The sequence below is a fragment of the Bombyx mori genome, chromosome 26 (genome assembly GCF_030269925.1).
Source record: "Bombyx mori chromosome 26, ASM3026992v2".
NCBI lineage: Eukaryota > Metazoa > Arthropoda > Insecta > Lepidoptera > Bombycidae > Bombyx > Bombyx mori.
In genome coordinates this window covers 3,876,117-3,900,850 of record NC_085132.1, presented here as the reverse complement: position 1 = coordinate 3,900,850, position 24,734 = coordinate 3,876,117, and the positions used below count along the sequence as shown (strand labels likewise).

At 37.3% G+C, this 24,734-nt stretch overlaps 1 long non-coding RNA gene across 1 annotated transcript; it reads right to left on the bottom strand.

Annotated features, from left to right (window-relative positions):
• Positions 1 to 12,700: 12,700 nt before the first annotated feature.
• On the bottom strand, positions 12,701 to 13,314 carry LOC134201499 (uncharacterized). Its single transcript, XR_009976838.1, has 2 exons — positions 12,973 to 13,314; positions 12,701 to 12,900 (listed from the first exon to the last, which is right to left on the bottom strand). It is a non-coding gene; the product is annotated as an uncharacterized LOC134201499 (long non-coding RNA).
• Between the last annotated feature and the right edge of the window lie 11,420 nt (positions 13,315 to 24,734).

The following is a 24,734-nucleotide window of genomic DNA, read 5'->3' as shown; positions in this document are numbered from 1 at the left end:
TGCTCGTCTGCCTACAAAGGCAATAAAACTAAATAAAAAAAAGAACTGCATCCCAAAAAAGTTTTCGTAGTCACGAACGACTAAAGCCTATTTCTATAAAGTCTATTTTTCTATAAAAAATATTGCTAGACGTTTACGATTCATTTCACACAGAATGAACTAACAGTATCCTGAGGTCTGGCAGTTTGTTGGACTAGGTTTTTCATTATCATCATAAAATAATACTAAGTAAATGTAAGTTAAGCTCCAATAATCTTCTTTATTAAAGTTACGGTGTTTTTTTTTTTATTTCAACGGTACGAGTACCATACGTTACTTTGTTTTGTTGTAGCGATTGTTTGAATATTGTCAAATCTTATAAAATGGTTGGCACCATTGTCTAGCACGAGAAGCATGAAGTCTTCTCTGAGACGAGTGAAGTGAACCAAATTGAAGGGTGCAGTGTATAAATATAGTGTTTTGTGCCTCGGTAATGGAATTGCTTAAAAATTTGAAGTTACATTAAATGAAGTTGGTTTATTGGTGGTAGGTTATTGTTTGAGTACAGGTAAGTACGAACACCCTACCTATTTCTGTTGTGAAGCAATAGTACGTTTCGGTTTGAAAGGCGAGGTAACCGTTGTACTGTAAAACTGACACTTAAAGCTCAAGCTAATTTTTTTTTCCTTCCTAAGCTGAGAGCCTTGAAAGACTATATCAGCGTAGCCTTAACTAGTAGGTGAGCTCCCGAAGCTCAAACCTGACGACGTTACTAACACGAACCCTAGCAAGAGCCGTGCTTCACAGAATCTACCACCGGATCGGAAACGCGACTCACTCAGAAAATCCGGCGAGAAACTCAATGGGCTGTGTCTGAGGGTCAAGCTTCAACTTAAGGTCGGTGGCGGCTTAAAACAAGACTAGCCGAGAGCTCCTCCACCAATCTAAGCAATAGAAAAAATCTTACTTTGATTATCCTTTTCGATTTACGTTTGAATTCATTGCCGCTTCAGCCATACAAACGTTTCCCTCACACATTCAACACAAAGCACATACATATATCAGAATAAACGTAGATAGTTATACATCTAAGCGCCAATTTCGCTCATGGAGCAGCAATAACGACTAATATTAAAGCAAACGTGCGGTATTTACCCGCTCGGAGCGAGCTTCGAGCTATTAATTTACATACTAATTTATCTTGTAATTAAGTACGCCGCAAATTGCTATCTCAGCCCTTCATAATCCTTTCGCGTTTGCTTCGTGCTAGCTACAACCCCTGGGACGGTATAATATGGATAGCACTACAATAAATATTCGATTTAGTTTCAAAATTCTCAATCGTCAAGCATATTCAATGTTTTTTTTTTTTGTTTTTATGGTTTTATAGTTTCGTTGGCGTAGTCTAAAATGAACAAGTAATATTATATTGATTTCATCTCGTACTTATTTTTCAGTCAGAATGGTTTCACAATGAGTGCAGCTACTTCTGTTTTATATCTTACCTTTTCGCTCGTAGCCTAAGAGGATATTCCAGCCACGCCCGGATGGCTAGGTGACTTCACAGCCTTAACCTGAGAGAGAATTTCCTAACACTAGCCCAAGCAAGAGCAGTGCTGCGCAGAATATATCGCCGGATCGGAATCGCGACCCACTGAGAAGATCCGGCGAGAAACTCAGTGGACTGTGTCTGTGGGAGCTGGTACAATACACAGTGAAGGCTACTGCTCATTTTGGATTTTTCATTTACTGGAAGAGATCAGATAGTGGCTATGCAACACTGACATCACACGACCAGATCCAAAACGCTGAAATTGAACTGCCCCTTCGGCTCTCAAGGCTATTTTAAAGTCGTCGTGGACTAAAGGATAAGACGTCCGGTGGATTCGTGCTGAGCAATGCAGCGGTGTTCGAATCCCGCAGGCGGGTACAAATTTTTCTAATGAAATACGTACGGTGAAGGAATAACATCGTGTACTAAAAATCAAACCCGCAAAATTAAAATTTGCGTAATTACTGGTAGGACCTCTTGTGAGTCCGCACGGGTAGATACTACAACCCTGCCTGTGAAGCAGTAATGCGTTTCCCCCTGAAAGGTGGGGCAGCCGTTGTAACTATTCTGAGACTTTAGAACTAATATCTCAAGGTAGATGGCGACATTTACGTTGTAGATGTCTATGGGCTTCGGTAACCACTTAACACTAGGTGGGCCGTAAGCTCTTCCACCCATCAATGCGAAAAAAATCTATATATATTTTTTGTATATCCATGACTGTACAAAATTATTATATCCATAACTGTACCCACGTCGGAGTACAGTTGGTGTTGACACGTCGCCGACAGACACGGATTAAGGTTATCTGCATCACAAAGCCGCTCGTGCACCGTGGAATAGGTTTCAATAGCCGTCTCTTATTCCGGCCCTGTGCGCAATCGTACCTGTCAGAGAATTGCTGAAAAAAATGATTGATGTTCAGGAAAACTTTTGGCGATTTCTTATATTTTAATCACGGTCTAACAGTCATTACTATACTAGTTGATACTACCTTCATCATCATCACCGGCCTATAGCAATCCACTGCTGGGCATATGCCTCTCCAATTGCTCGCCACTGAACACGATCCTTGATGCGAACTCTTAATTCAGGGAGACTTGATAAGACAACGTGAAAGCTGCTCTACACATATCAATTTAGGTCCAGTTTAATATCGATTTGGTGGCATCATCTAGGCAGACTTCGAATAGCCCGCTGGTCGTGGCGCCACCGACCGATTAGCGGATAAAACTGGTCGGAGTAGAGCAAGTCACCTTTCCCACCCACATTTGTCCATTGCAGTCGAGGCTTGGACACCGGTTCTTAAACAATAGGGTACTTTAGTAGATTTAATCCCGACATATTCCGCCTAATGCTCCCAATACATAGACTAATGTTTAACGATTTCTTCCTTACCAAAAAAGCCCCAACAGACGACTGATCGCAAGATATTGTAGTAGCTTACTATAGACATTCCGAACAGTACCAGTATGTTTGTATATTTCGGTTAAATCGGCTTACAAGTGACAATAGCGCGTACATTACCCATTCCAAGGTACCCCAAATCGAAGCCTTCAGTAATGAGGAATACGAACGCCCAAGCCACTAGGTTAGTTTGGCAGACACGCTGATACCCCAACCGATGTTGTTAATTGGTACAAAATCTGAGAGTCAATCCCATGAAAGTGCCTTCAGTTTTTAAGGAATCTCTACGAGTATTATAGACTGTCCCGCAATAAAATCTGAACGCGCTGTCATTCGACATTAACAGGGTTGTCTATTAATTCCTTTCAGGACAGGGGACCGAATCGATATGTCGCAGTCATTGTTTTATTTTATGTAAAAAAAAAAGTTATTATCAGTCATAGTTGATTGTTAGTTTGATGATCCATCACTATTTAATGTGTTCTATTTGAATAGTACGTTTATAATAACATTCTGTTCAGATATTTGTTATTTGGGCACAATTAATTCGCACATTATTGTAAAGTTTTTATTTTATTTTATTTTTTAAACATGCTTTATTCATCATACATTTTGCCTATACGTTTGTGCGGCACTGTATTTGTCTTTCAACATAATGCAGATAATTTACAGAATACTCTAAAATGTAAGGTCGATAGGAAATTTCACAGTTAATGAAGGAAAATTGACTCTCCAAAAAATCTTCCTATTCGCCGATTAATTCATCAATGATGCTCTTCAAATCGTCCGCTTGGTATAGGAGTTTTGGGTTCCTGCAACTGATTCAATTGGAAAATCTGAAATACCTGGCATTCGACATCTGGTTATTAACACTGAAATTTATCCAAAACTTAGCTTGAAGCCTCGAACGTGATCAGCACGAAATCGTCTAACCATCCATTTCGGAAAACATCCAATTGTTCAACATCGTCGCGACTTATATACGGTAAGAGGGTCCCATTTCACGGCTGAACACCCACTTCGAAACTTGGGAACCAGCTCGATACGTGCCGCGGCACCCCTCGCATGCAATTTACATGGAGTTTTTGCGGATAAAGAATACGTTTCTTTTGTCGTGGACACGAAAGAGCCGAAGCGGTTACGATTGTATTAACTTTCTTTTTACAAGTTTTTACAGTAAAAATATTTCGAAGTTTAAAATAGATTTAGATTTATAATCTGTATGTATGTGTATTTATGTATATGGTGTATTTATGTACTGTATATGGTACGCGTATCACACAATCGAATAGTTTTAACAGTTATGATAGAGATTACTTTTACTCTATAAAAATTGAAAATGGATGAATTACTCAAAAAATAATTTCATCGCCTTAATATTGTCAATAGAAAATCCTAACTTCAAAACTATGTAAAAGCCCTTTAAGATAATAAAACTTTGTACACGCCGCTACATCTATTATAGTCGTTTAAAAACCCCTAAAGAATCCTTTATGGCAATAATTGTGCACGTGGCACGCACACGTCTATCCTCGGCGAACGTTCGACCTCGAATGCATAATTTTTAATCACACGACTGAGTGAGCGGCTAATACGCTAGAACGAGATATTGGGGGTAGTTATAGCTTAGCTGTCGGGATAGCGGATTGGCTTTTGTTGGCGGATGGCGGAACGAATTATCTTTCTGTAACCGTTCTAGTCTCATACTTCTAATAAGTTTTTAAATACACTTAAATGTAACGAAATCCCTTCTTGTTTTGTATTAAAATTTAAATGTTGTCTCAATTGATTGTTCGCTTATTTAGTTTTATAACAGGATTTTTGTCGATGTATACAGTCCAGTCCAGTCGTTTTTGCGTTGGTAAATTTGGCATTGTCTTATGTTTTCACTGGGCTATCCTGCCTATTTTGGGCTCGCTACCGTCACGAAGAGCGATACAACTGTCATCGGGATGATTAGGACATAATGATGCCGGCATCTTTAAAACTTTACGACTATAGACTCCGGTAACACCAAATATCTCTGATCTCGTTTTGTGCTGAAAGGAAAGTGCTGATCGACTACCAAATATCTATTGGAAAGCAAACGTTCATGAAGGCACTAGCTATTCCACTTCAGACTCCGAATTTGGGCTTTTTGTGTATCTAACTATAGACAAGAACAGCGAACGCGCTTACTGACTCCCGGTTACCCGATTTTAATAATAAAATGGCACTGTCCATTTTAAGAAATTAACTTGAAATATTACTTAAATTGGGAAATAGACGAGACTTCTGCATCAGTTTCCAAAAACAACGTAATAATAACATTCGTTTGTAGCACCATTAATATGGTACGTAGCATGACTTTAATTCGCACTAGACGATGACCGGTTTTTTTTTTTATAACGCCATCTTGTTGTGTCTTTAAAGCGGTTAGTTGCCCTCAATTAAGAAAAATAGTATTATTATTCGCCAATAGATGTCGGGAAGAGTTGATTATTGAAAACACGAATAAAACAACATTTTCTGAAAATAAATCGTAGCTAGATCGATTTATCGCCCCCGAAATCCCCTGTATACTAAATTTTAAGAAAATCGTTCGAAAAGATTATATACATATATATTAATATACAAGAATTGCTCGTTTAAATAATTCGCATATGAGTAATACCGTTCAATTATTAACTTTAAAATGAAAATAAATCATAATTCAGAACACAGAAGCGCGAAGTTTCGTTAATGCGACCATTGTGATGTTAAATAGCCGACGATGATCTATTTTTTAATTACGCGCTTCACTGGGCGCCTAATAATGGCGAAAATTGATGGGGCGATACGTAACTAATTATGTTATGAAATAAATTCGGTGTTTATATTTTAAAATTGGTCGTTTGCTATTGGATTCGTCCTGTTTTAGCTTACATAAGGTAAAAAAGCATGCCGTGATATTAAATGAGTAATCCGTAACAACCACAATGTGATGTCACCTAATGTCAACAGAAAAGGTTTTTTTTTAATATGCCTGGATTTTAGTTCTTTAGTCAAAATATTACAACTTTAGATACAATAGTTAGATTTGGGGATATTCAAAATAAAGATGTTTAAATTTGAATGATTTCATGCCCCTTTGATTGACACCAGTATTTAAAGGAGTACAAATGATACTAACATGAAAATTATAAAGAAATTTCATTGAAACTAATTAATTAAATAAAAAAGTAAACAAAACGACTTTGTTACATTTGCGACGGAACGAAATTGTTGAATGGTTTTTGAGATTAAACAAAATTATGTCTATAGTAATAAGATGATCGAAATTTAATGAGACCTTAATGGCCTTTTTGAAGTACCTGAGAAACTGCTTCCAAAGATTTTATTTTTTTCACGCTTAAGTACTTTCACAGTCGCTAAATCGGCTAATAAGTCACCGTTATTACGTATATAAATCTAAAATAAATTTAATATAATAGATCAAATTAAGAAAACAAAACAAATATTTTTGTTTCATAATACAATCACTTAACCTTACTCTTCCCGTTACCGCCAAAAGTCTCCTAGCCATTTATGTGTAGCTGTGTGTTTCCAGAGCTAAATCGGCTCTGATTCTTATTCGAGAGTAGAAATCAGTAGAAACGATTCCCTCATGCGGATTTAATGACGTATTTTATGCCGCGAAACCGTACGCCAACTAGAAATATGCGATCGTGTATCACTCACTGCATATTATTGTTACGCTGGTAAGAGTAACGCCATCAAACCCGAATAGTAAAGAATATCGAAGGATCCAGAATGCTCGAGAATTACAACGCCATCTATTGTCGGATAGCGGAAACTACTACTAGAGATGTGTTGAATATTCTCAATAATTCTAAGGATGAGGTATTGACTATAAAAGTGTTGTAAGGATGGCAGGCAGTAATCGGAACTTCTTCTTCTCCATCTTTCCCTCATTGCTGAGGATCGTGACTCCGTTTTAGCTTGTCTACTAATCGGAACTACTCGAAGCGAAACAGCGAACGGATCACCTGAAGCGAAGCGGAACAATCGAATTGAGAGTTTTAAAGTGTTTGTTGAATGTTTTGTAGTGTTTGTGAAGTGTTTAAGTGTTGAATACAATTTTGAAGTTGTACTTTAGTGAAATTTTATTTATCCCGCACCCTCAGCGCGTAACAATTTGGTGAAAAAGGAGAATGTGGTTGAGTTTGCATTTTTACGGCTATAGAACGTTCTACTACCAGTAGTATCGCCAGCGTCAGTTGTGCAGTAAACATATGCTCCGGCATAAAATGTCCAACCGGTGATTCTTGTCACTCGACTTTTAATAATTTCATTATTCCAATCTCTGGTTTTAATGTAGCATGTACAATACTAGGCTGCGCAAGAGTTCGTCTGTGAATAAGTTAATAATGAGATCTGACATGACCATAGAGCACTTAAACGTGGGAAGTCCGCTGAGCAGACACGAAACTGTGGAAAGGATAAAAAGTTAAAACCATACAAAGTTTTCTAACTGAACACCTATTACTCGGTTTTCAGCGATAAGGCCGCCGATTTATATACCGACTTTTGTTTTATTACTTTACTGTGTACATATTAAGGTGTTATATAAATAAAGAGTTATTATTATTATTAACACCTATTACTCGGCTCTCTATACTTTTTTTGCTATGCTAGTAGCTTCGACGGGACATCCTAGTTTCACCAGCTATTTCTATACCAAAGAAGTACACTACGTTAAAATGTTTAAGTTGCTGTAGATGCAGTAGTCTATATTTATTAAAAAATGTCATCAATGTCGACTACAGTTAATGAAAATGTATAGAGAAATAAATGAATATCTGAATGTGTGAAAAATTCTGTAGTCAATTTCTCGTGCACGCGTACGCAGCCGTCGTAACAATTCTTTTAAAAGCTTAAGTTCAAACGGTCTCCGTCTAAATATTCAGCTTTAAATGAAGTCTTAGATACGGTTCGTTTCCAATGGGTTACGATTTTTTCACGCTATCAAGTTCATCATTTAAAATAATACTGGTGGTAGAACCTCTTGTGAGTCCGCACGGGCAGGTACCACCACCCTGCCTATTTCTGCCGTGAAGCAGTAATGCGTTTCGGGTTTGAAGGGTGGGGCAGCCGTTGTAACTATACTGAGACCTTAGAACTTAATCTCAAGGTGGGTGGCGCATTTACATTGTAGATGTCTATGGGCTCCAGTAACCACTTAACATCAGGTGGGCTGTGAGCTCGTCCACCCATCTAAGCAATAAAAAAAAAAAAAAAAAAGATGATTTGCTAAATAAGCCTTTATTTGTTTAAAGCGTCATTTATCCGATTAGGTTGAACGTCATTGTACAGTTGTTTCCGACATCTCACGAAAGGTCTCTGACTTTGTATCGCACGTATGATTGAGATAAGTGTTCCACATAATACCACAAAATTTTCAATCCTTAGATAGGTGAAGGAACTCCCTATGCAGGGCGTAATGGGGTTACCGTAGCCAAAAGCGTCTCTAGCCCATATAACGCCCGTATTCAATCAATACCCTGGCGTCCTCTAGTGAGCGCACGGTCACAACGGAATAAGTACAAATGTAACAGATTCATTGAAAGTGTCTATGCCGGTGCCTCCTGACACCGCTACGCCCACACCCTGCCTCATAGGTAAAGCAACCTCTGACCGTAGTCCATAGACAGCAGCTTGAATGCCGCCGCACGTTTTAGTTATAAAATTGCCTTATGAAGGTTCATCATAACTTTTTATTCAAGGTCACTCTTACAGTTTTTCTTGTTATCAAAATGTGTTGTATTAATGTCATCAGGCAGTAAGATCATGAAGCCTTTGCTTTTTGAGACAACATTTCAACCATATTATTACGAAATTCATTGACCATAGAGATCTTCCTTTTGATTCTATCTAAATTTACATGTAATTTATTTTGTTTTCTGTACTTTATCATAATGCAAACATTTCTAGAAATAAATGAAATCTAGAAATAAAATCATCCAATAAAACACTCAGAGTGAAAAGGTGTATTTTAAATAAAAACGTTGACGGACTAACAATGTAATCTTAAGGGCTTCGACTAAAGTCAAACGCAGAGCGATTTATAAAAGAACTGAATACTCAATTACGGGTAACTGGTATTTTACTTATTTAGGGACCATATTCGATAAATTCCTTGAGATCCACGGCTTAGGTATGAAATCAATTTACATAAAGACTTCTTAAACGTTTTTTTTCTTGTATTTTTCTATCTTAAAGCTAAAAAGGCACGTAATTTATATAATTTCATCATTATTTTTCCAACAGGTTTATAATTAATTAAATTAGCCAACCCTGGGATAACCGTGAACATGACCCTGAACGACTTTTAATTTATTTATGAATCGTGTCATATCGTTCTAAAAATAAATTCATTTCATATGTTTATTTTATTATTACGTAAAATGTTTGTGATTTATTTTATAATGTTTACTCAAAATTTTTATGTTTTAATGTTCATAACAGATATATTTGCAAATGACTTGAGTTGTAATTTTGTACAGTATAGCCGATATTTTTTATGTCGATGAGTTACCATATAACGTAAGAGTTCGATAAGCGAACTAGCCCATAGACACAGCCCACTGAGTTTCTCTTTTTTTCCTAGCTATGCTGATAGCCTTGAGATGCTATTTCAGCTTCTCCTTGGCGTGTAGGTGAGCTCACGAGTCTCAAACTGAAAGTGTTGCTAACACTGTCCCTAGCAAGAGCAGTGCTTCACAGAATCTACTACCGGATCGGAAACACTACCCCCACTGAGAAGATCCGGTGAGAAACTCAGTGGGCTGTATCTATGGGTTAATTTACTCGTCGAGCCCTTCGTCGCAAGCGACTGGTTCGGCGAGGACGGTGATCTGTGCTTGAAGTACCTAAAAGCACCGTTAATGGATCGGGAGGGTCCCGTAAATCGCTGGATCTTCTCAGTGGGTCGCGATTCCGATCCAGTGGTAGGTGAAACGATAATGTAAGGAAAGAAGAAGACAGTAAATATTGTACATCGACCCTTGGTTACCTTTTATAACAACTAAAAAAGTATTCACAGAAATAAATGCACCCGATGACTGTCTTAGCGAATTCGGGACTGTCGTAACAAAACTATTTGTCTGTACACGTGTCACGAATACGTTCGGATCTAAATCACGTTGAATATTATTATAGTACAATAATTAAAGTAGTAGGTAGGTACGCGGTAACTAATTATTCCGAAACATATCTCGTGTCCCGTTCTAATTCGACACGAATGAGAAGGAAATGTAGCGAAAGCGGTACGGAACGAATGTGGCTGTTAAGGTACGTTTCCACCTATTAACGATAACACGATGTTTATTTTTGATGTGAAACATCTATAGCCGCACGTAAAACCGATTTCTGGCGTGGCGAAGCATGCCGTGGCGACGCGTCGCCACGCTATATGATAGTATATATATACAGTCTATATGCAGTAGTGTGTACGGTGTGGCGACGCGTCGCCATGCGCAATCTACTGTGCGACATCCCACTCGAAAAAAAAGATTAGTACCTATGTTTTTTTATTTTTTTTATTGCTTAGATGTGTGGACGAGTTCACAGCCCACCTGGTGTTAGAAATCTACAATGTAAATGCGCCACCCACCTTGCGCCTGGGTGGTACCTACCCGCGCGGACTCACAAGAGGTCCTACCACCAGTATGAACCGATATGAACGATAATATCTTTTAATATAAAACATTATAGAATTTGTATAGAACTAGATATTACTACAATGCAAGACAGACAGAGATCACGTAATAATACCCACGGAATAGATTAATAAGGTCTATTCCGTGATAATACCCAAACGCTAAATAAAAATGATATCGAAACAGCACCTTAACCGTGTATCTCGAGCGACTAACGTGTTATATTTAATTAAATGTAAATTTGCCTCCATTACAGTCGTGACGGGACGAGAGCTCTCTCGGCTTTGATCGCGACACACCTCATGCACTGCGACTGTGCAAAGCACTCACGGATATAAATATATATTCAGCCTTATAATCTGTAATTACGGTTATTGCTACGCAGACGTGTGTCTTAGGATCGTATTCGGTCGCCCTTTTGTTTTTCTGGGACGTCACTAAGCGTCATTGTAATTCGTTATTCCAAAAACAGATTATTCGAAAACATTTTGATTGACAGACAAAGCTAATCTGTATAGATTACACATTAAAAAAACTAGGGACTTTTTGGCGAGAACGCGAGGAGTGAAGTTGTGTAATTTGTTTTATTTTGTTTATTTGGTGCTTCGTTTGTCTACTTTTGCCGCTGGGGCGCTGTTCCAACTGCATACAGATTTGAGTTAACTCTTACGCTATCGAGAACGTTAAAAAACTCGCACTTAGAAAAAAAAAGCCTTAAAGCCTCTGGGTCTGCGGAGGGACTTCGGTTCCCTCTGTATTCTGTACCGTATGTTCCATGGGGAGTGCTCTGAGGAATTGTTCGAGATGATACCGGCATCTCGTTTTTACCATCGCACCGCTCGCCACCGGAGTAGAGTTCATCCATACTACCTGGAGCCACTGCGGTCATCCACAGTGCGTTTCCAGAGGTCTTTTTTGCCACGTACCATCCGGCTATGGAATGAGCTCCCCTCCACGGTGTTTCCCGAGCGCTATGACATGTCCTTCTTCAAACGAGGCTTGTGGAGAGTATTAAGCGGTAGGCAGCTGCTTGGCTCTGCCCCTGGCATTGCTGAAGTCCATGGGCGACGGTAACCACTCACCATCAGGTGGGCCGTATGTTCGTCTGCCTACAAGGGCAATAAAAAAAAAAAAATTTAGCACACTAGTCGCGAATATCATGGGCAACAAGCCTGCCAATGTATTAAACCTTCTTTATCGTTCCCTCACTGCTGAGGGTCGCGACTACATATGACGTTCTTCCACTGTGTTCGATCACGGGTGGCATGGGCCGCATGATACAGACTACCACCAAATGCTTCTCTTACTAGATCTGACTATCTGGCTGGTGTTCTGCCCACGGCGCGCTGTCCCTCTATGCCTATTAAGCCTAACGCCTAAAAAACCTAAAATAGTAAACCTAATCTGTATGAAATGCAATAAATAAACAAAACTATGAATGAATGAATAAATGAATGAATGAAAATTCTTTGTTGCATAAAATAGTGTACAAAAGCGAACTTAATGCCATGCATGCATTCTCTTCCAGTTAACCCTCGTTGATGAAGTGAAAGATTCAAGAAGTGCGTAGCTGTGATGAAGTTAATACATGACGATAATTTATAGAATTACACTAGACATGATTGAAAAATAATTCATTTGAATTTGAAAATGTAATTAATTCATTCATTAAAATTCATTTGAATTCATAAATTAATAATAGAACTTCGAAATCGCTTAGGGAAGTACGGCGCAGATACGTCCGAAGTATAAGCGCGGATATCAAAAAATAAATTGGCAATTCTATGTCAATTAACCGGAGCGTCCACTTAGCGGCGAGACCGATCATCGTAAACAACACGCTCTATCACTTTTAAAACGCCATTTAAATCGAAAGTATTATGATATTTTCGCTTAAAAAATTACATAAGTTAACATTAAAAACGGGATCTCTTTTGATGTCACGTTATTAGTTCGTTAAAAGCTTCTCGTAAACATCAGCAATTCATTTTGGAAGTAACACATTAATGCTATATTTTGAATGAAACATCCTAACTGTGTTTTTTGTTTAGTTATAATTTTTATGACATGCGAATTTAGTCTTTAAATTTAATATTCTTCTTCTTCTTTGTCGTTTCCTCATTACTGAGGGTCGTGACCACCTTGGTCCAGTTTTTGCACCAGCTTCCTCCAATGTTGCCTGCATTCGGCCTGCTTAATGGCGCCCGGGACGCTGGTGTTTGTGGCCTCCTTGATAATGTCCGTCCACCTGGTTGGCAATCTTCCTCGACTTCTCTTTCCTTCCTTAAATTTAATATTATTTGACTTAATTGTAATGTCTCTTACTTATCACGTCGTGTATCTATATTTACTTACTAATATTGCTTTTGTTTGCTTGTGCGTGTTGTTTATTCTTTTTTTTTACGTTGTAACGAAGCAACAGATTGACGTGATATTTTAAAAGTGATAGTTTCAGGTCAAGAATGTGACGTAAGCTACCTTTTACCACGAAAAAACTTCTCATTCCCACTGGAAACTGTTTTATTAGCTTTAGAAAAAATACGAGCACTTAAGTAATATTAATTGACACTTTTTCTTTAACCAGGCGGGTAAAACCGCTGGTAATAGTTATATCATATAAATGGGAAAATAAAGTATTATTGTATTATATTATTATTGGATAAATAGATCCAAAAGCCACGTGGTGTTTTGAAGCCATCGAAATAAAAACGTGGATGCAGCTACCCATTTTGAGACAGGAGGTCTGGTTTAATTGTTACCCGTATTTTAGATCAGAAACCATGCGTTAAAAATGCAGGCTTAAAATAGGTCAATAAAAATTACTGGCGTTAATTTATTTTGAGATTGCCTTTAACAATATTCTTGCTTTGGATAACTATTAATTGTTTTTTTAAGAAACAACCAAAAATTTTCGTCGCGTCAATGTTATCTTTTTGTGGCACGAAATTTACACGTACAAAAAAACGTCCCGCGCAAAGGATGCCTAGAAATTTTTGTTATTTATGCCTAGAAATTTATATTATTTATCATCTTTTAAAATAAGCCATTATACGCGGACTCACTCATGTAAGTGCTCGAGTATTATTTTATATTTTTTATATTCGCGGTAAACTTTATTGCTTTTTAATATACTGGTTGACATGTCTTGAAGCACAAACGTCACGCGTCATATAAACGACAAACTGGTGTTTTTTTTTTCATCTGTCGCAAGTAAAGAACATAAAAAAAACAGACTGGGTTCCAGTTTAGAAATCGGGCTGTAAAATTAGAAACGTCTTATTGCGTAATCATTTGAGGCGACTAAATCGTGCTCTTCTTTACTGGGGTTATCAGGTTCCCGTATCAGTTCTAAGTGGTAGTTTTTTTTTTTAATTAATGTTTAATGTCAAAGAGATGCGTGCAATTAGAATTCCTCAATTCAATAAATCCACATTGTTTTCGAAACTTTTAATTTCTATGAATTAGCAGCCAAACAAGAAAGTAGTTTGAAAATAATTTAAAATAAATTCATATGTCTTACTTTATTTGTTTTATTGCAATATTTTAGCTCAGCCTGTTAGTCGAATGTATTTTCAAAATATTCTTCCTGAAAAAAAAACAGTATGTATGTAAAAACTGTAAGATTTCCACTGTCATCAAGGGTGATATTGCGATCATTTGTCAATCAAACTTGGATGCATTATTAGAATTCTTGACCCATCCTTAATAGAACTCTGATCACTTTAAACTAAGAGCACTTAAAAATGGCGCCGTGATATTTTATTTATTTATTCAACCTTTAAAAAATATCGAAATTTAGATATGTAAGAGATAAATGAATCTTTATAAAATAGACAAGGCGAAGACTCGTGTTTTTGACAACTACTCAGATTGTTTCCGAGATGTCATTTTATTTCATACGACCGCGACGTCAGTAGGAAGATCAGAGAGCTCTTTGTGGATCGTAACGGGCGACCTGTCACCATCAACACGGCATAACAAGTCGCTTCAACGCGGCATAAGTCATACCATTTGTCATTTTTAATTGCCATTTGCAGGTTGTCGAAAGCGTCCAAACGAAAACGATATATTTCAGTTTATCGTGGGGTAAACGCGCAGTGACCGCCTTCTGATATTCGGGTAACCATGTTTTTTTGGATTTACGTGTGACTATTTTTTTATACGATGCGAATACACAGTTTGGTGTGTTTATGTTTTTTGTACATTACAGAATCTTTGAGCGTCGTTTTCGGCGACTTTAAGACTACAGTTAAATAAAGAATTTTTGTTGTCAGTACATACGATTACGACAAAAAGTTCTTTTGTTTCCTACCTATGCTGCTAGCCTTGAGAGGCTATTTCAGCTTCGCCCTAACATGTAGGTGAGCTCACGGGGCTCAAACCGGAGTGTTGCTGACACTGGCCCTAGCAAAAGCAGTGCTTCGCAGAATCTACCACCGGATCGGAAACGCGACCCACTGAGAAGATCCGGCGAGAAACTCAGTGATCTGTGTCTATAGGTTAATTTGCTCGTCAAGCCCTTCGTCGGGTTCGAGGAGGACGGTGACCGGTGCCGGTACCTAAAAGCATCGTTAATGGATCGGGAGGATCCGTAATGACATGTTTTGGGCGACGTCGACTATTAACCATTCGGTCTACAGGATCGGATATGTAATCCCCAGCGGCCAAAAGAATTCGACGAGTGGACTCACCCATAGACACAATCCACTGAGTTCCTCGCCGGATCTTCTCAGTGGGTCGCGATTCGGAACCCGTGGTAGATTTTACGAAGCCGTGCTAGGACCAGTGTTAGCATTTCTCTCAGGTTGCGCCCGCGCGCTCACTTATACATCCAGTTATTTTTATCCCTGAACTGTTCAGTCAATAAACATATTTTTGATTGACACCGTATAACATAGGTAACATATCATTTTTACTGGTAGTAGGACCTCTTGTGAGTTCGCACGGGTAGGTACCACCACCCCGTCTATTTCTGCCGTGAAGCAGTAATGCGTTTCGATCTGAAGGGTGGGGTAGCCGCTGTAACTATACTGAGGCCTTAGAACTTATATTTCAAGGTGGGTGGCGCATTTACGTTGTAGATGTCTATGGGCTCCCGTAAACACTTAACACCAGGTGGGCTGTGAGCTCGTCCACCCTTCAAAGCAATAAAAAAAACCCATTTAAATCTATCTATATCCAGCTTTCTAATTAATTAAATTATGTTAAAATAATTAATAATCATTCAATTAATAATGGTCATCCTACTAGAACATTAATAGCCGAGCAATTAAAACATCTCACATCCTAGATCATGTTTTGAGTTTCAGTATCATCAAATGACTTTAATATTTGATTACTTACTTGTCTCTTTGGCGTTTCTTTGAAGTTCGTTTTCAGTTGACCAAGCTGGCCGTAAAATAATTGTGATTGTCATAAGTTAATGTCATTTCAATTCATCTCGCCTTGACGTTGAATTTTCATAGGCCATCGCTTTGCTTTTGTCGTTTTTTTCTACAATTTGAAATTATTAATTTTTGATGTGACAGCGTCTTATAATTCGATGGAGCCGGCTGCACGCACGAAAAAACATGACTCATGCGGCGTTACCTCGCTCTGAGGCGATGCGAGCGATGCATCCGCGTGGACAGCTGCTGTACAGTAATACATTTACATGTTTTCGTCAAGTATGAAGTTCAGTGAAAAGTGAATGTGGTGTCAATTGTTTATAGCAACGATAATTGCGATAATTGAAAAATGAAACCATTCCATCAGTATTTTCTTATGACGTTGTCACGTTCAACTATCGTCAGTAAACCGACTTTCCAGACAACCGATTTTTTTCTTTTTTCTTTTTCTTCATATGATTTGGTGTTGTCGCCTACTCTTCAAAATGAGAAGCATTAATGAGCAAAATGCTGGTACGAGAAGGAATTCGCAATTGTTACGCGGTGAGCGGTTTTGTAGTTTTAAAAAAAACTTTATTTTAATACACACTGAATTTATTTATCCTTTACAAAAATCTGATGTTACACGGACAGAGTTACGATGTTATAAGCTTGAAGATTGATGACGAACTCCTAAGTTTCAAGGAGAAAGAGAATTTATACATGAATAATATTTACTAAACAATAAGTAAATGAGTCATTTAGACTATGAACCTTATTGGTAAACATATTTAGAATCCGTAAGGACACAATTTTTTACCAAGGAATTTTACCAATGTGAAAGGAATACAATATTAACTAATGTTCTAATTCATAATGAAGATCTGATGTAAAGTAAACAATATACATATGATTTAGTAACATGAGGAAATAAGTATGTTATATAGTAACATGATTTAGAACTTAAGAACTAAGAGTTAGAGTACATTATGTGTTTATAAGAATTGATATATGACTTAGGTACTAGTGTGAGGGGCATAACATAACACAATAGAGAGAGCATTCTAGTAGTTTCTAAAACGCTTGGTCACTGTAGCGTTTTCGTTAATTGAGACATAAATAAAGACCATAATAAAGCGTAGAAAATGTTCAAAACGAGTATCGTCAATATGTCAATGGTCGGCTTTGAAGTCCGTTCGCTACAAACGGTTTAAGTTCCGCTTTTGAACGTCTTAAGCGATTTCCCTGCGATCAGAATCTCTATTGAAGATTTCTTTATATGCATTAATTATGGACGATGTTAATTTAACCAAATTAAAATTGTAAAGGTAAATTCGAAGCCTCCAATGAACACTACTCTAACTCCAAATTCGTAGGTTTACAGGAGGAGAGTTTAAACGAAAAAAGTTGATAAATATATGAGTCGTCTATTATCAAAGGTGGCAATCTGTGCATTTGGACAACATTTTTTTATTGATATGTCAATACAGATTGATTTGAATATAATCGTCTCCTTCAAAGAATACGGTTCAAAACCTGCATTAAATAAAGGTTAATACTTAACCTGTTATTTATCTAAGATGTCGTTCAGAAGAGTTTTGTGACTGCCAATGGAATACAAAGTCAATAATTCGTTTTTCTGATTTACCAATAATTGTTCAAAAGTCACATTGCCGGCTTTGATAATAGTCGACTCATATCTGCAATAATAAAGATTTTATGGTTTTTTATTGTGTAACTAGCTGATTTACTCTTGCTTCGAACCCCATTAATAATGAATTTGTAATACTTTTAAAATAGTGAAGCGTGAAAAACGAAAATTTCAAAATTTTGAGTTAGAGTAGTGTTCATTGGAGGCATCGTATTATAGTTCTTAATTTACTTTTAGGGCGTTTACGATTCCTTGTCTTTTTACAGGAGGATTATTGATTGAAACAAAGTAACATTATGCTGATTGTAGAGCGTTTTATAAACTCGTTAGGTAACCTTAATCCTGCCGATTTTTTTTTATGATTGAAGGACTACTGGTGGCCCGGAGGCCTTTCTAGTTTCACCAGGACAGGTGGGTGAGCAAAGGCTGAGCCAGGAGGTGTGGGATTTGCTAGCTGCCCGAGCGCCTCCGAAGGAGACCTAACAACTCAAGAGCAACTGCTTCGCGAATTAATCAGCTACCGGATCGGAATCGCAACGCGCTGGGGTTGTCCTGTCGATGTCTGCCGCAACGTACTCATACATTCTCGAAAGCATCGATATCTTAGATACGCGTTAACTCAGCAAAGTTTATAGATTCTTAAGCAAGTTTGGATCAATAGGAAGTAAACTAGATAAAGGATTTTCAAAGTATGCTATGACTTTGTGGGTTTGAGGTATCGGTTTATTTTGGAAAATCATGCCCATTTTTCCCAAAATAGTTTGGTCAAACAGTTTTACTATACAGTAGAGAGTTAGACCTCATGGTTAAAGGTGGGTACCTTTTCTGGCGACTTTCACTTAATGATGTTTAAAGGCTTCGGTAACCACTTAACAACAGGTCGTTTACCGTTCTCAGCAACAAAATACAAATCATTTAACAAATTTAAGTGATGGATATCTATAATTTCCTAAGCTATTCGTCCGATGATGAAACTTAGTACAGTAGCATTACAAGGATTTGAGATAACCCAATTGAGAATCGACTCGTATTCATGTCTCAAAGTGAGTGGCGATATTCGGGTTAAAATATCTATGGGCTTTCTTTAACAACCTAATACCAGATTGGTTCTCAACTCGTCGAATGATTTAGAGCAATAGAAATGATTTCATATTTATTATTATAAGTCTCTAAAAAATTACGTGTTCTTGAATAAAAATATCTATTATACAGTCTCAGAGTTAATTGGAAAATAAATATTGAATAACATTAGGCGCGCCCACGCACCGGTACTTTATTTACGATATATCTAATTTAATAATAGTTTTCCATCTATCTATATTTACAATAGTAGTAAAGAGACGTTGTTCTTCTTAGATAATATTGATTTTATTTATTTAAAGCATTGTACGAAAAAAAACTTGGATATTTTTTTTTGTTACATGTAAAGTACAATACTTATTTATATGTTAACAACTCGCTAAAAACAACAATAAAATTCACATCTAACACAAATAAAACATAAGATTTTAAACTTATAGCACGAATTAACAAAATTAATTACTAATTTTACAACTACTACTACTACTTTGCTAATTTTGCCACGTAGGTACTATCCGGCTATGGTATGAGCTCCCCTCTACGGTGTTTCCCGAGCGCTATGACATGTCCTTCTTCAAACGAGGCTTGTGGAGAGTATTAAGCGGCAGGCAGCGGCTTGGCTCTGCCCCTGACATTGCTGAAGTCCATGGGCGACGGTAACCACTCACCGTCAGGTGAGCCGTATGCTCGTCTGCCTACAAGGGCAATAAAAAAAACTAAAAAAAAACTGTGAAATGTTTTTTTTTAACAAGAATAAATTACTGTCATTAATTTTTCAGTACGTATCGGTTGGCTGTGTGGAATTTCTAGGCCACTAAGTTTCTCGCCGAATCTTCTCAGTGGGTCGCGATTCCGATTCTGCAAAGCACTACTCTTCCTAGGGCTAGTGTTAGCAAATTGTCTCAGGTTGAGCCCGTGAGCTCACCTACCCATCCGGGGTTAGCTGGTCTTAGGCTACCTACCGGTGATAGAGTAAAAAATGTGAAATTTCTGGTCCATGAGATTTGGTGACCGTTCAACATTGGTTGGGTAGCTGGTTATTGGTTACAAAAAAAGCCACAATCAGCATAAAATACAATGACAACATCGAGAATCGGGCCTGGCTTACTTTGTGTCACGTAGTGTCATGTCAATATATCATGTTGCTGTTTAAAATCAGAATTTTTGGAACGAAGTTCCTTATCGCGCGTTGTGAAAGGGGGCTAGACGGAAAAAAATTCTTACGAAAAGTTGTCTCGACACTTTTTAGATCCGTCATTCTGACCAATCAACGTGTAAGCGCTTATCGCGTGACATTGCTCGTATCCGATTGGTCCGCGTAATGAGTACAGTTTCTCGAGATAGCGTTTCAACAATAGTAATTTAGTTCATAGTATTGTTTTTTTCTTCTTCATAATGTCGTAATTTATTATTATAACTTAAAAAAAAAATTACAATTCCTTCACTAATTAATCGAAAGGAACTTCGTTCCATCCGGGTGTCCCTTGACACCTCTGAATTTTTTTATTTTATATATCGCACATACGGTGCTGTAAAGTCACTTATGAAATTTTTGTTAACTTAGTATGAGAAAATACATGTTTTAATAGTTATTAGTGAGACAAGAGAGATGTTTGCTTTTACTGATGAAGTTTAAAGTTGTAGTTTAAATATTAGGTATCATTTTTATTTCTATAGCGTAGCAGAACTATATAAGAATTATATAATAAGATGTTGAATTTTCCAACGTTTCTCCTGAAAAATTACATAATTTGCATAAGTAACGTTATGCACCGTATGTGTGATATTATAGCATCATGACATCATATATTGCTATGTATGTAAGTAATTGCTTAGCTTTTGGCTTGGCTTGCTTTATTTCACTTAGATGTTGTCTGAATAGGATAAGGTCGGCGTTAGGACCACCTAAAGACGCTGTATTTTAATGGGAAATAAGGTGTTTTCTATTTTTTTATTTCTAAAGCCGCTGAGCGATCTAAGGACACAGGCTGTGTTAAGTTGTATATAACCCATAGACCCAAATACGTAAATTCAGCCACCTTGAGAAATGAGTTCGAAGTCTCTAAGTTCTATTGGGCCGCCCCAACTTTTTGGTGGTACCTATCCGTGTGGACTCACAAGACGCCATCAGAGAAAATTAAGTCGTGGCCTAAAGCATAATGAGACTTGAAGCTCATGTCTCAAAGTGGCATTTACATGATTGATGTCCACGGGCTCGGGTTACCACTTAACACCAGATTCACTGTAAACTAGTTCGCCCGTGTATAATCTGCGCGCGACAATTGCTTAGCCCTTGTAACCGCGATCCCTTTGTCATCTTTCTGCCCAGGAATCTCTAATCTACAAGCTAACGACACTTTTTGACGTACAATTAAAATGACAGATGGCCCTCCGCCATGTTTGCGAGGCGATCAAAGCGCGCCGCCGCCGCAGCGAGCGTCAGTTCCCCTTGAACGAATCCTGAAAAAATACCTCAACACATTCTTAGCTAGTTAATCTTGATGGGTTGGAGGGTGTCAATCACGTGTTACGGAGCGGTACATTTTAATTGAGTAGTTTTTTCGTAGCGACGCCGCGACGCAGCTACGAATCCACTCGTGCCTTTTGTATCGATATTCTAAACGACGGAATATCTAGTTGTGTTATGTTTGCGTTTTTTTAACGTTTTTTTAAGCCAATAGATAGGTAATAATAGTTTATTTATATAAGAGACAGAAAAGAATAAATTGATATCTTGATAAATGTTGATAAAAATTGAAATTTCAATCGTGAAGAGGTTTTTGACTTTGAAGCCACAAGCACTGGGTAATTGTATATGATGCTGGAGAATTATTTATTATATTGGAGGGTTTTGACTTTGAAGCCATACGCACTGGGCACTTTAGCAATTGTATAAGATTCTGGAGAGTTATTTATTATATTAGGCTATTTGTTTATCTGAAGATGCGACCTTTTATCACTAGCCCGTTTTAGCCGACGCGTATTTATTTAAATGAAAATGTCTTTAGTGCTATTGTTATTTGAATCTCGGAAAAGGGAAAAGACACTCAAAAAGCGACCCTAAAAGGAGACAAACATATGCATTTATATGGTTTAGCTTGTGAGAGAATGAGATAGAATGTTTCTAAAGATCTCATTTTCACCGTACGACCACCCTGCCTATTTCTGCCGTGAAGGAATAATGCGTTTCGGTTTGAAGGGCGGGGCAGGCGTTGTATAGTGAGACTGAAACTTAGAACTTATGTCTGAAGTTGTGTGGTGGCGTTGTTGATGAGCTCCGGTGACCACTGAACACAAGATGGAACGTGAGCTCGTTCACTCATTTAGAAAAATAATAACATGACATTAATAGAATGACAAAAGCAGTACCATATTATCGGACATCTTTGAGTTAACTGCTCCACATATACTATTTCTGACTTCAATTACCTTGAAAAGCGTAGATCTTTCCATTAATTACTAAAAAATAACACAAGGGAATATAAATTTAAACAGTATCTAGAATAGTTTTATAGTCTCTAAAAAAAATCTCATTTTGTTTTAAATACCTTTGACCTCTCCCCTACAATTTGCTTTCCATTACGTTGAGCGCCCTAAGCATGAACTAAAATAGAAATTACGCGCGGTGTTTACGATACAAATAATATTTAACTCTATTTTCAGTTAAAGGTCAAAATGACATTAAGCTTTTAGGCCTGAAACATATTCTGTAATAAACAGATTGGCATTAATTATTCATAATCATCTGACAATTCAGAGAAGCCTTTAATGTCACTATATCAATACAGTTATAGTCAAAAATATATTGCGTTCTCGGGTGGTGTGACTTATGACATTTTATGTGCCGTTTTTAGGACATAGTAATTTGATGGCATTCAATATTACTGTTCAGAGAATGAGTTATACAATCATTGTAATTAAAAAAAAAGAAAAGTGATGGGAAAATAGCCAATAAAATACTTCTGATATATATATTTAAAAAAAAAGGATATATTTTAATGGTTAACAAGCACATACGAAAAACCTATTTAACTGTCTTTGTTTTTGTCTATATACGTATTACATAATAATGATGACGTCATTTAACATTTTGATCTCTTCATGCGTATTCATGAGGTAGATATACGTAGAAGGGGGATATTGTACTAACGGGTATACTGTATTAGTGGTGGTAGGATCTCTTGTGAGTCTGCAAGCAGTAATGCGTTTCGGTTTGAAGGGTGGGGAAGCCGTTGAAACTATACCGAGACCTTAGAACTCATATCTCAAGGTGAGTGGCGGCATTTATGTTGTAGATGTCTATGGGCTCCAGTAACCACTTAGCACCAGGTGGGCTGTGAGCTCGTCCACTCATCTAAGCAATAAATAAAAAAAAATAAAAAACTTGATATTCAAATATTAAAGATCTAATTATTCGGGTCATTCGCAAAGCAGCTGTCCTTGGGTTGTTAGGTCTTCTCCGGAGGCACTCGGGCGGGTTTTAGCAAGTCCCTTCCCTCCTGGCTGAAGAATCTCGCTTACGACATTTTCAAGATAAGCTTGCATAATATATACAAGTTCGGAACAACATTCAGACTATCGGTCTACCGAGCTATAACCCGCTCGGTGGAAGGCATTTACGTTTTTGATGTCTATGGACTTCGATAACCACTTAACATCAGGTAGGCCGTGAGCTCGTCCACCCATCTAAGTAATAAAAATAAAAAATATTAAAAAAGAAATCTTGAAAAATATTAAGAAAGGTGTTATATGTGTATATAAAAAGTCGTGAATTTATAATTGATTTTTGCAACTGCTCACAGCCTATACCTACATACACTGAGCGTGTCCGTAATACGCTTTACCACCAGTACTTACGCGAGCGCATCGCACTATGCAAATAGACCGAGCGCATTTTCCTTTAGGACATTAGACGACGCCTAGTTTACCAATGGCAATATGACGTAACAGTACTCAAATAATAATTGCTGAATTGCTCCAAATTACAATATGAATATCGAGGGAGAATTCCTGTCAAAGATGTTGATTAGTCGTTTTTTATTTTATTCGCCACAGCCTTATAATTTGTTCATATTAATTTACTTTCTGATCGTAGCTTTCTCAATGCTCTAAATGGGAAGGCTTAAACACGCTTCTATCAACAACAATTCAAAATGGTTCGTTTATTTCCGACTTGTATTCGTATGGAGGGTAGAAGTAAGGAGCAGACTCTAAAAAAAGCACTGGTCTATGAAAAAAAGTGTTTGAAAAAGTGAATAATTAAGGCGGCGCCACCGTAGCTAGTGATGTCATTTCAAATATAGCGCCAAAACTTATTATATTAAATTCTTTAACTCAATACACTTGATTTCGTTGAGAACTGCTACATTCGCATCATACGATTGGCTACGCTGCGCTATTTTTGAGGGTTTCTAAGGATGATATGCTGCTTATAGCAGGCTTTTTTTTCAACTAGTCTCCATACAATACAAGGTTTTCTTACTTTGGATGTTTATATCTATGGGTGTTCAGATAGCTTTTTTCTTCTTTTTTTTTCCTACCTAAGCTGATATCCTGCAAAAACGGGATTGAATGATTTGGAATGATTTTAAGTTAGTGCGGGCCGCGTGAGCGAACACACAGATAGCTTGCTTATGTAGGTATACTATAAGGTTCAGATCTTAGGTAGCTCTATAGGCATCTTGATCCAGATAGCCAACAGGCAAATGTTTTTTAATTTTTCCCGTCTTAAATTACAGAATATGTAAGTTACTAAGGCTTACACAATTTACTTAGATTAAGGTTTTAAGTTTATTTTTTTAAAACGTTGTTTAGATTTATACTTTTGTAAGGAGACGGAAGGCAGAGAGAAGGGAAGCAAATTAAGTGAAACACGTGTAATAGCATCAGTACTTTTTTTCTTCTTCTCTTTTCTTCTTTATATTTAAAATATGTATGCAACCTACTATTTGTATGGAATAAAAGGCTTATTATTATATATTATAAGGTTTTAAGTACTGATACCCAAATAATAAAACAAC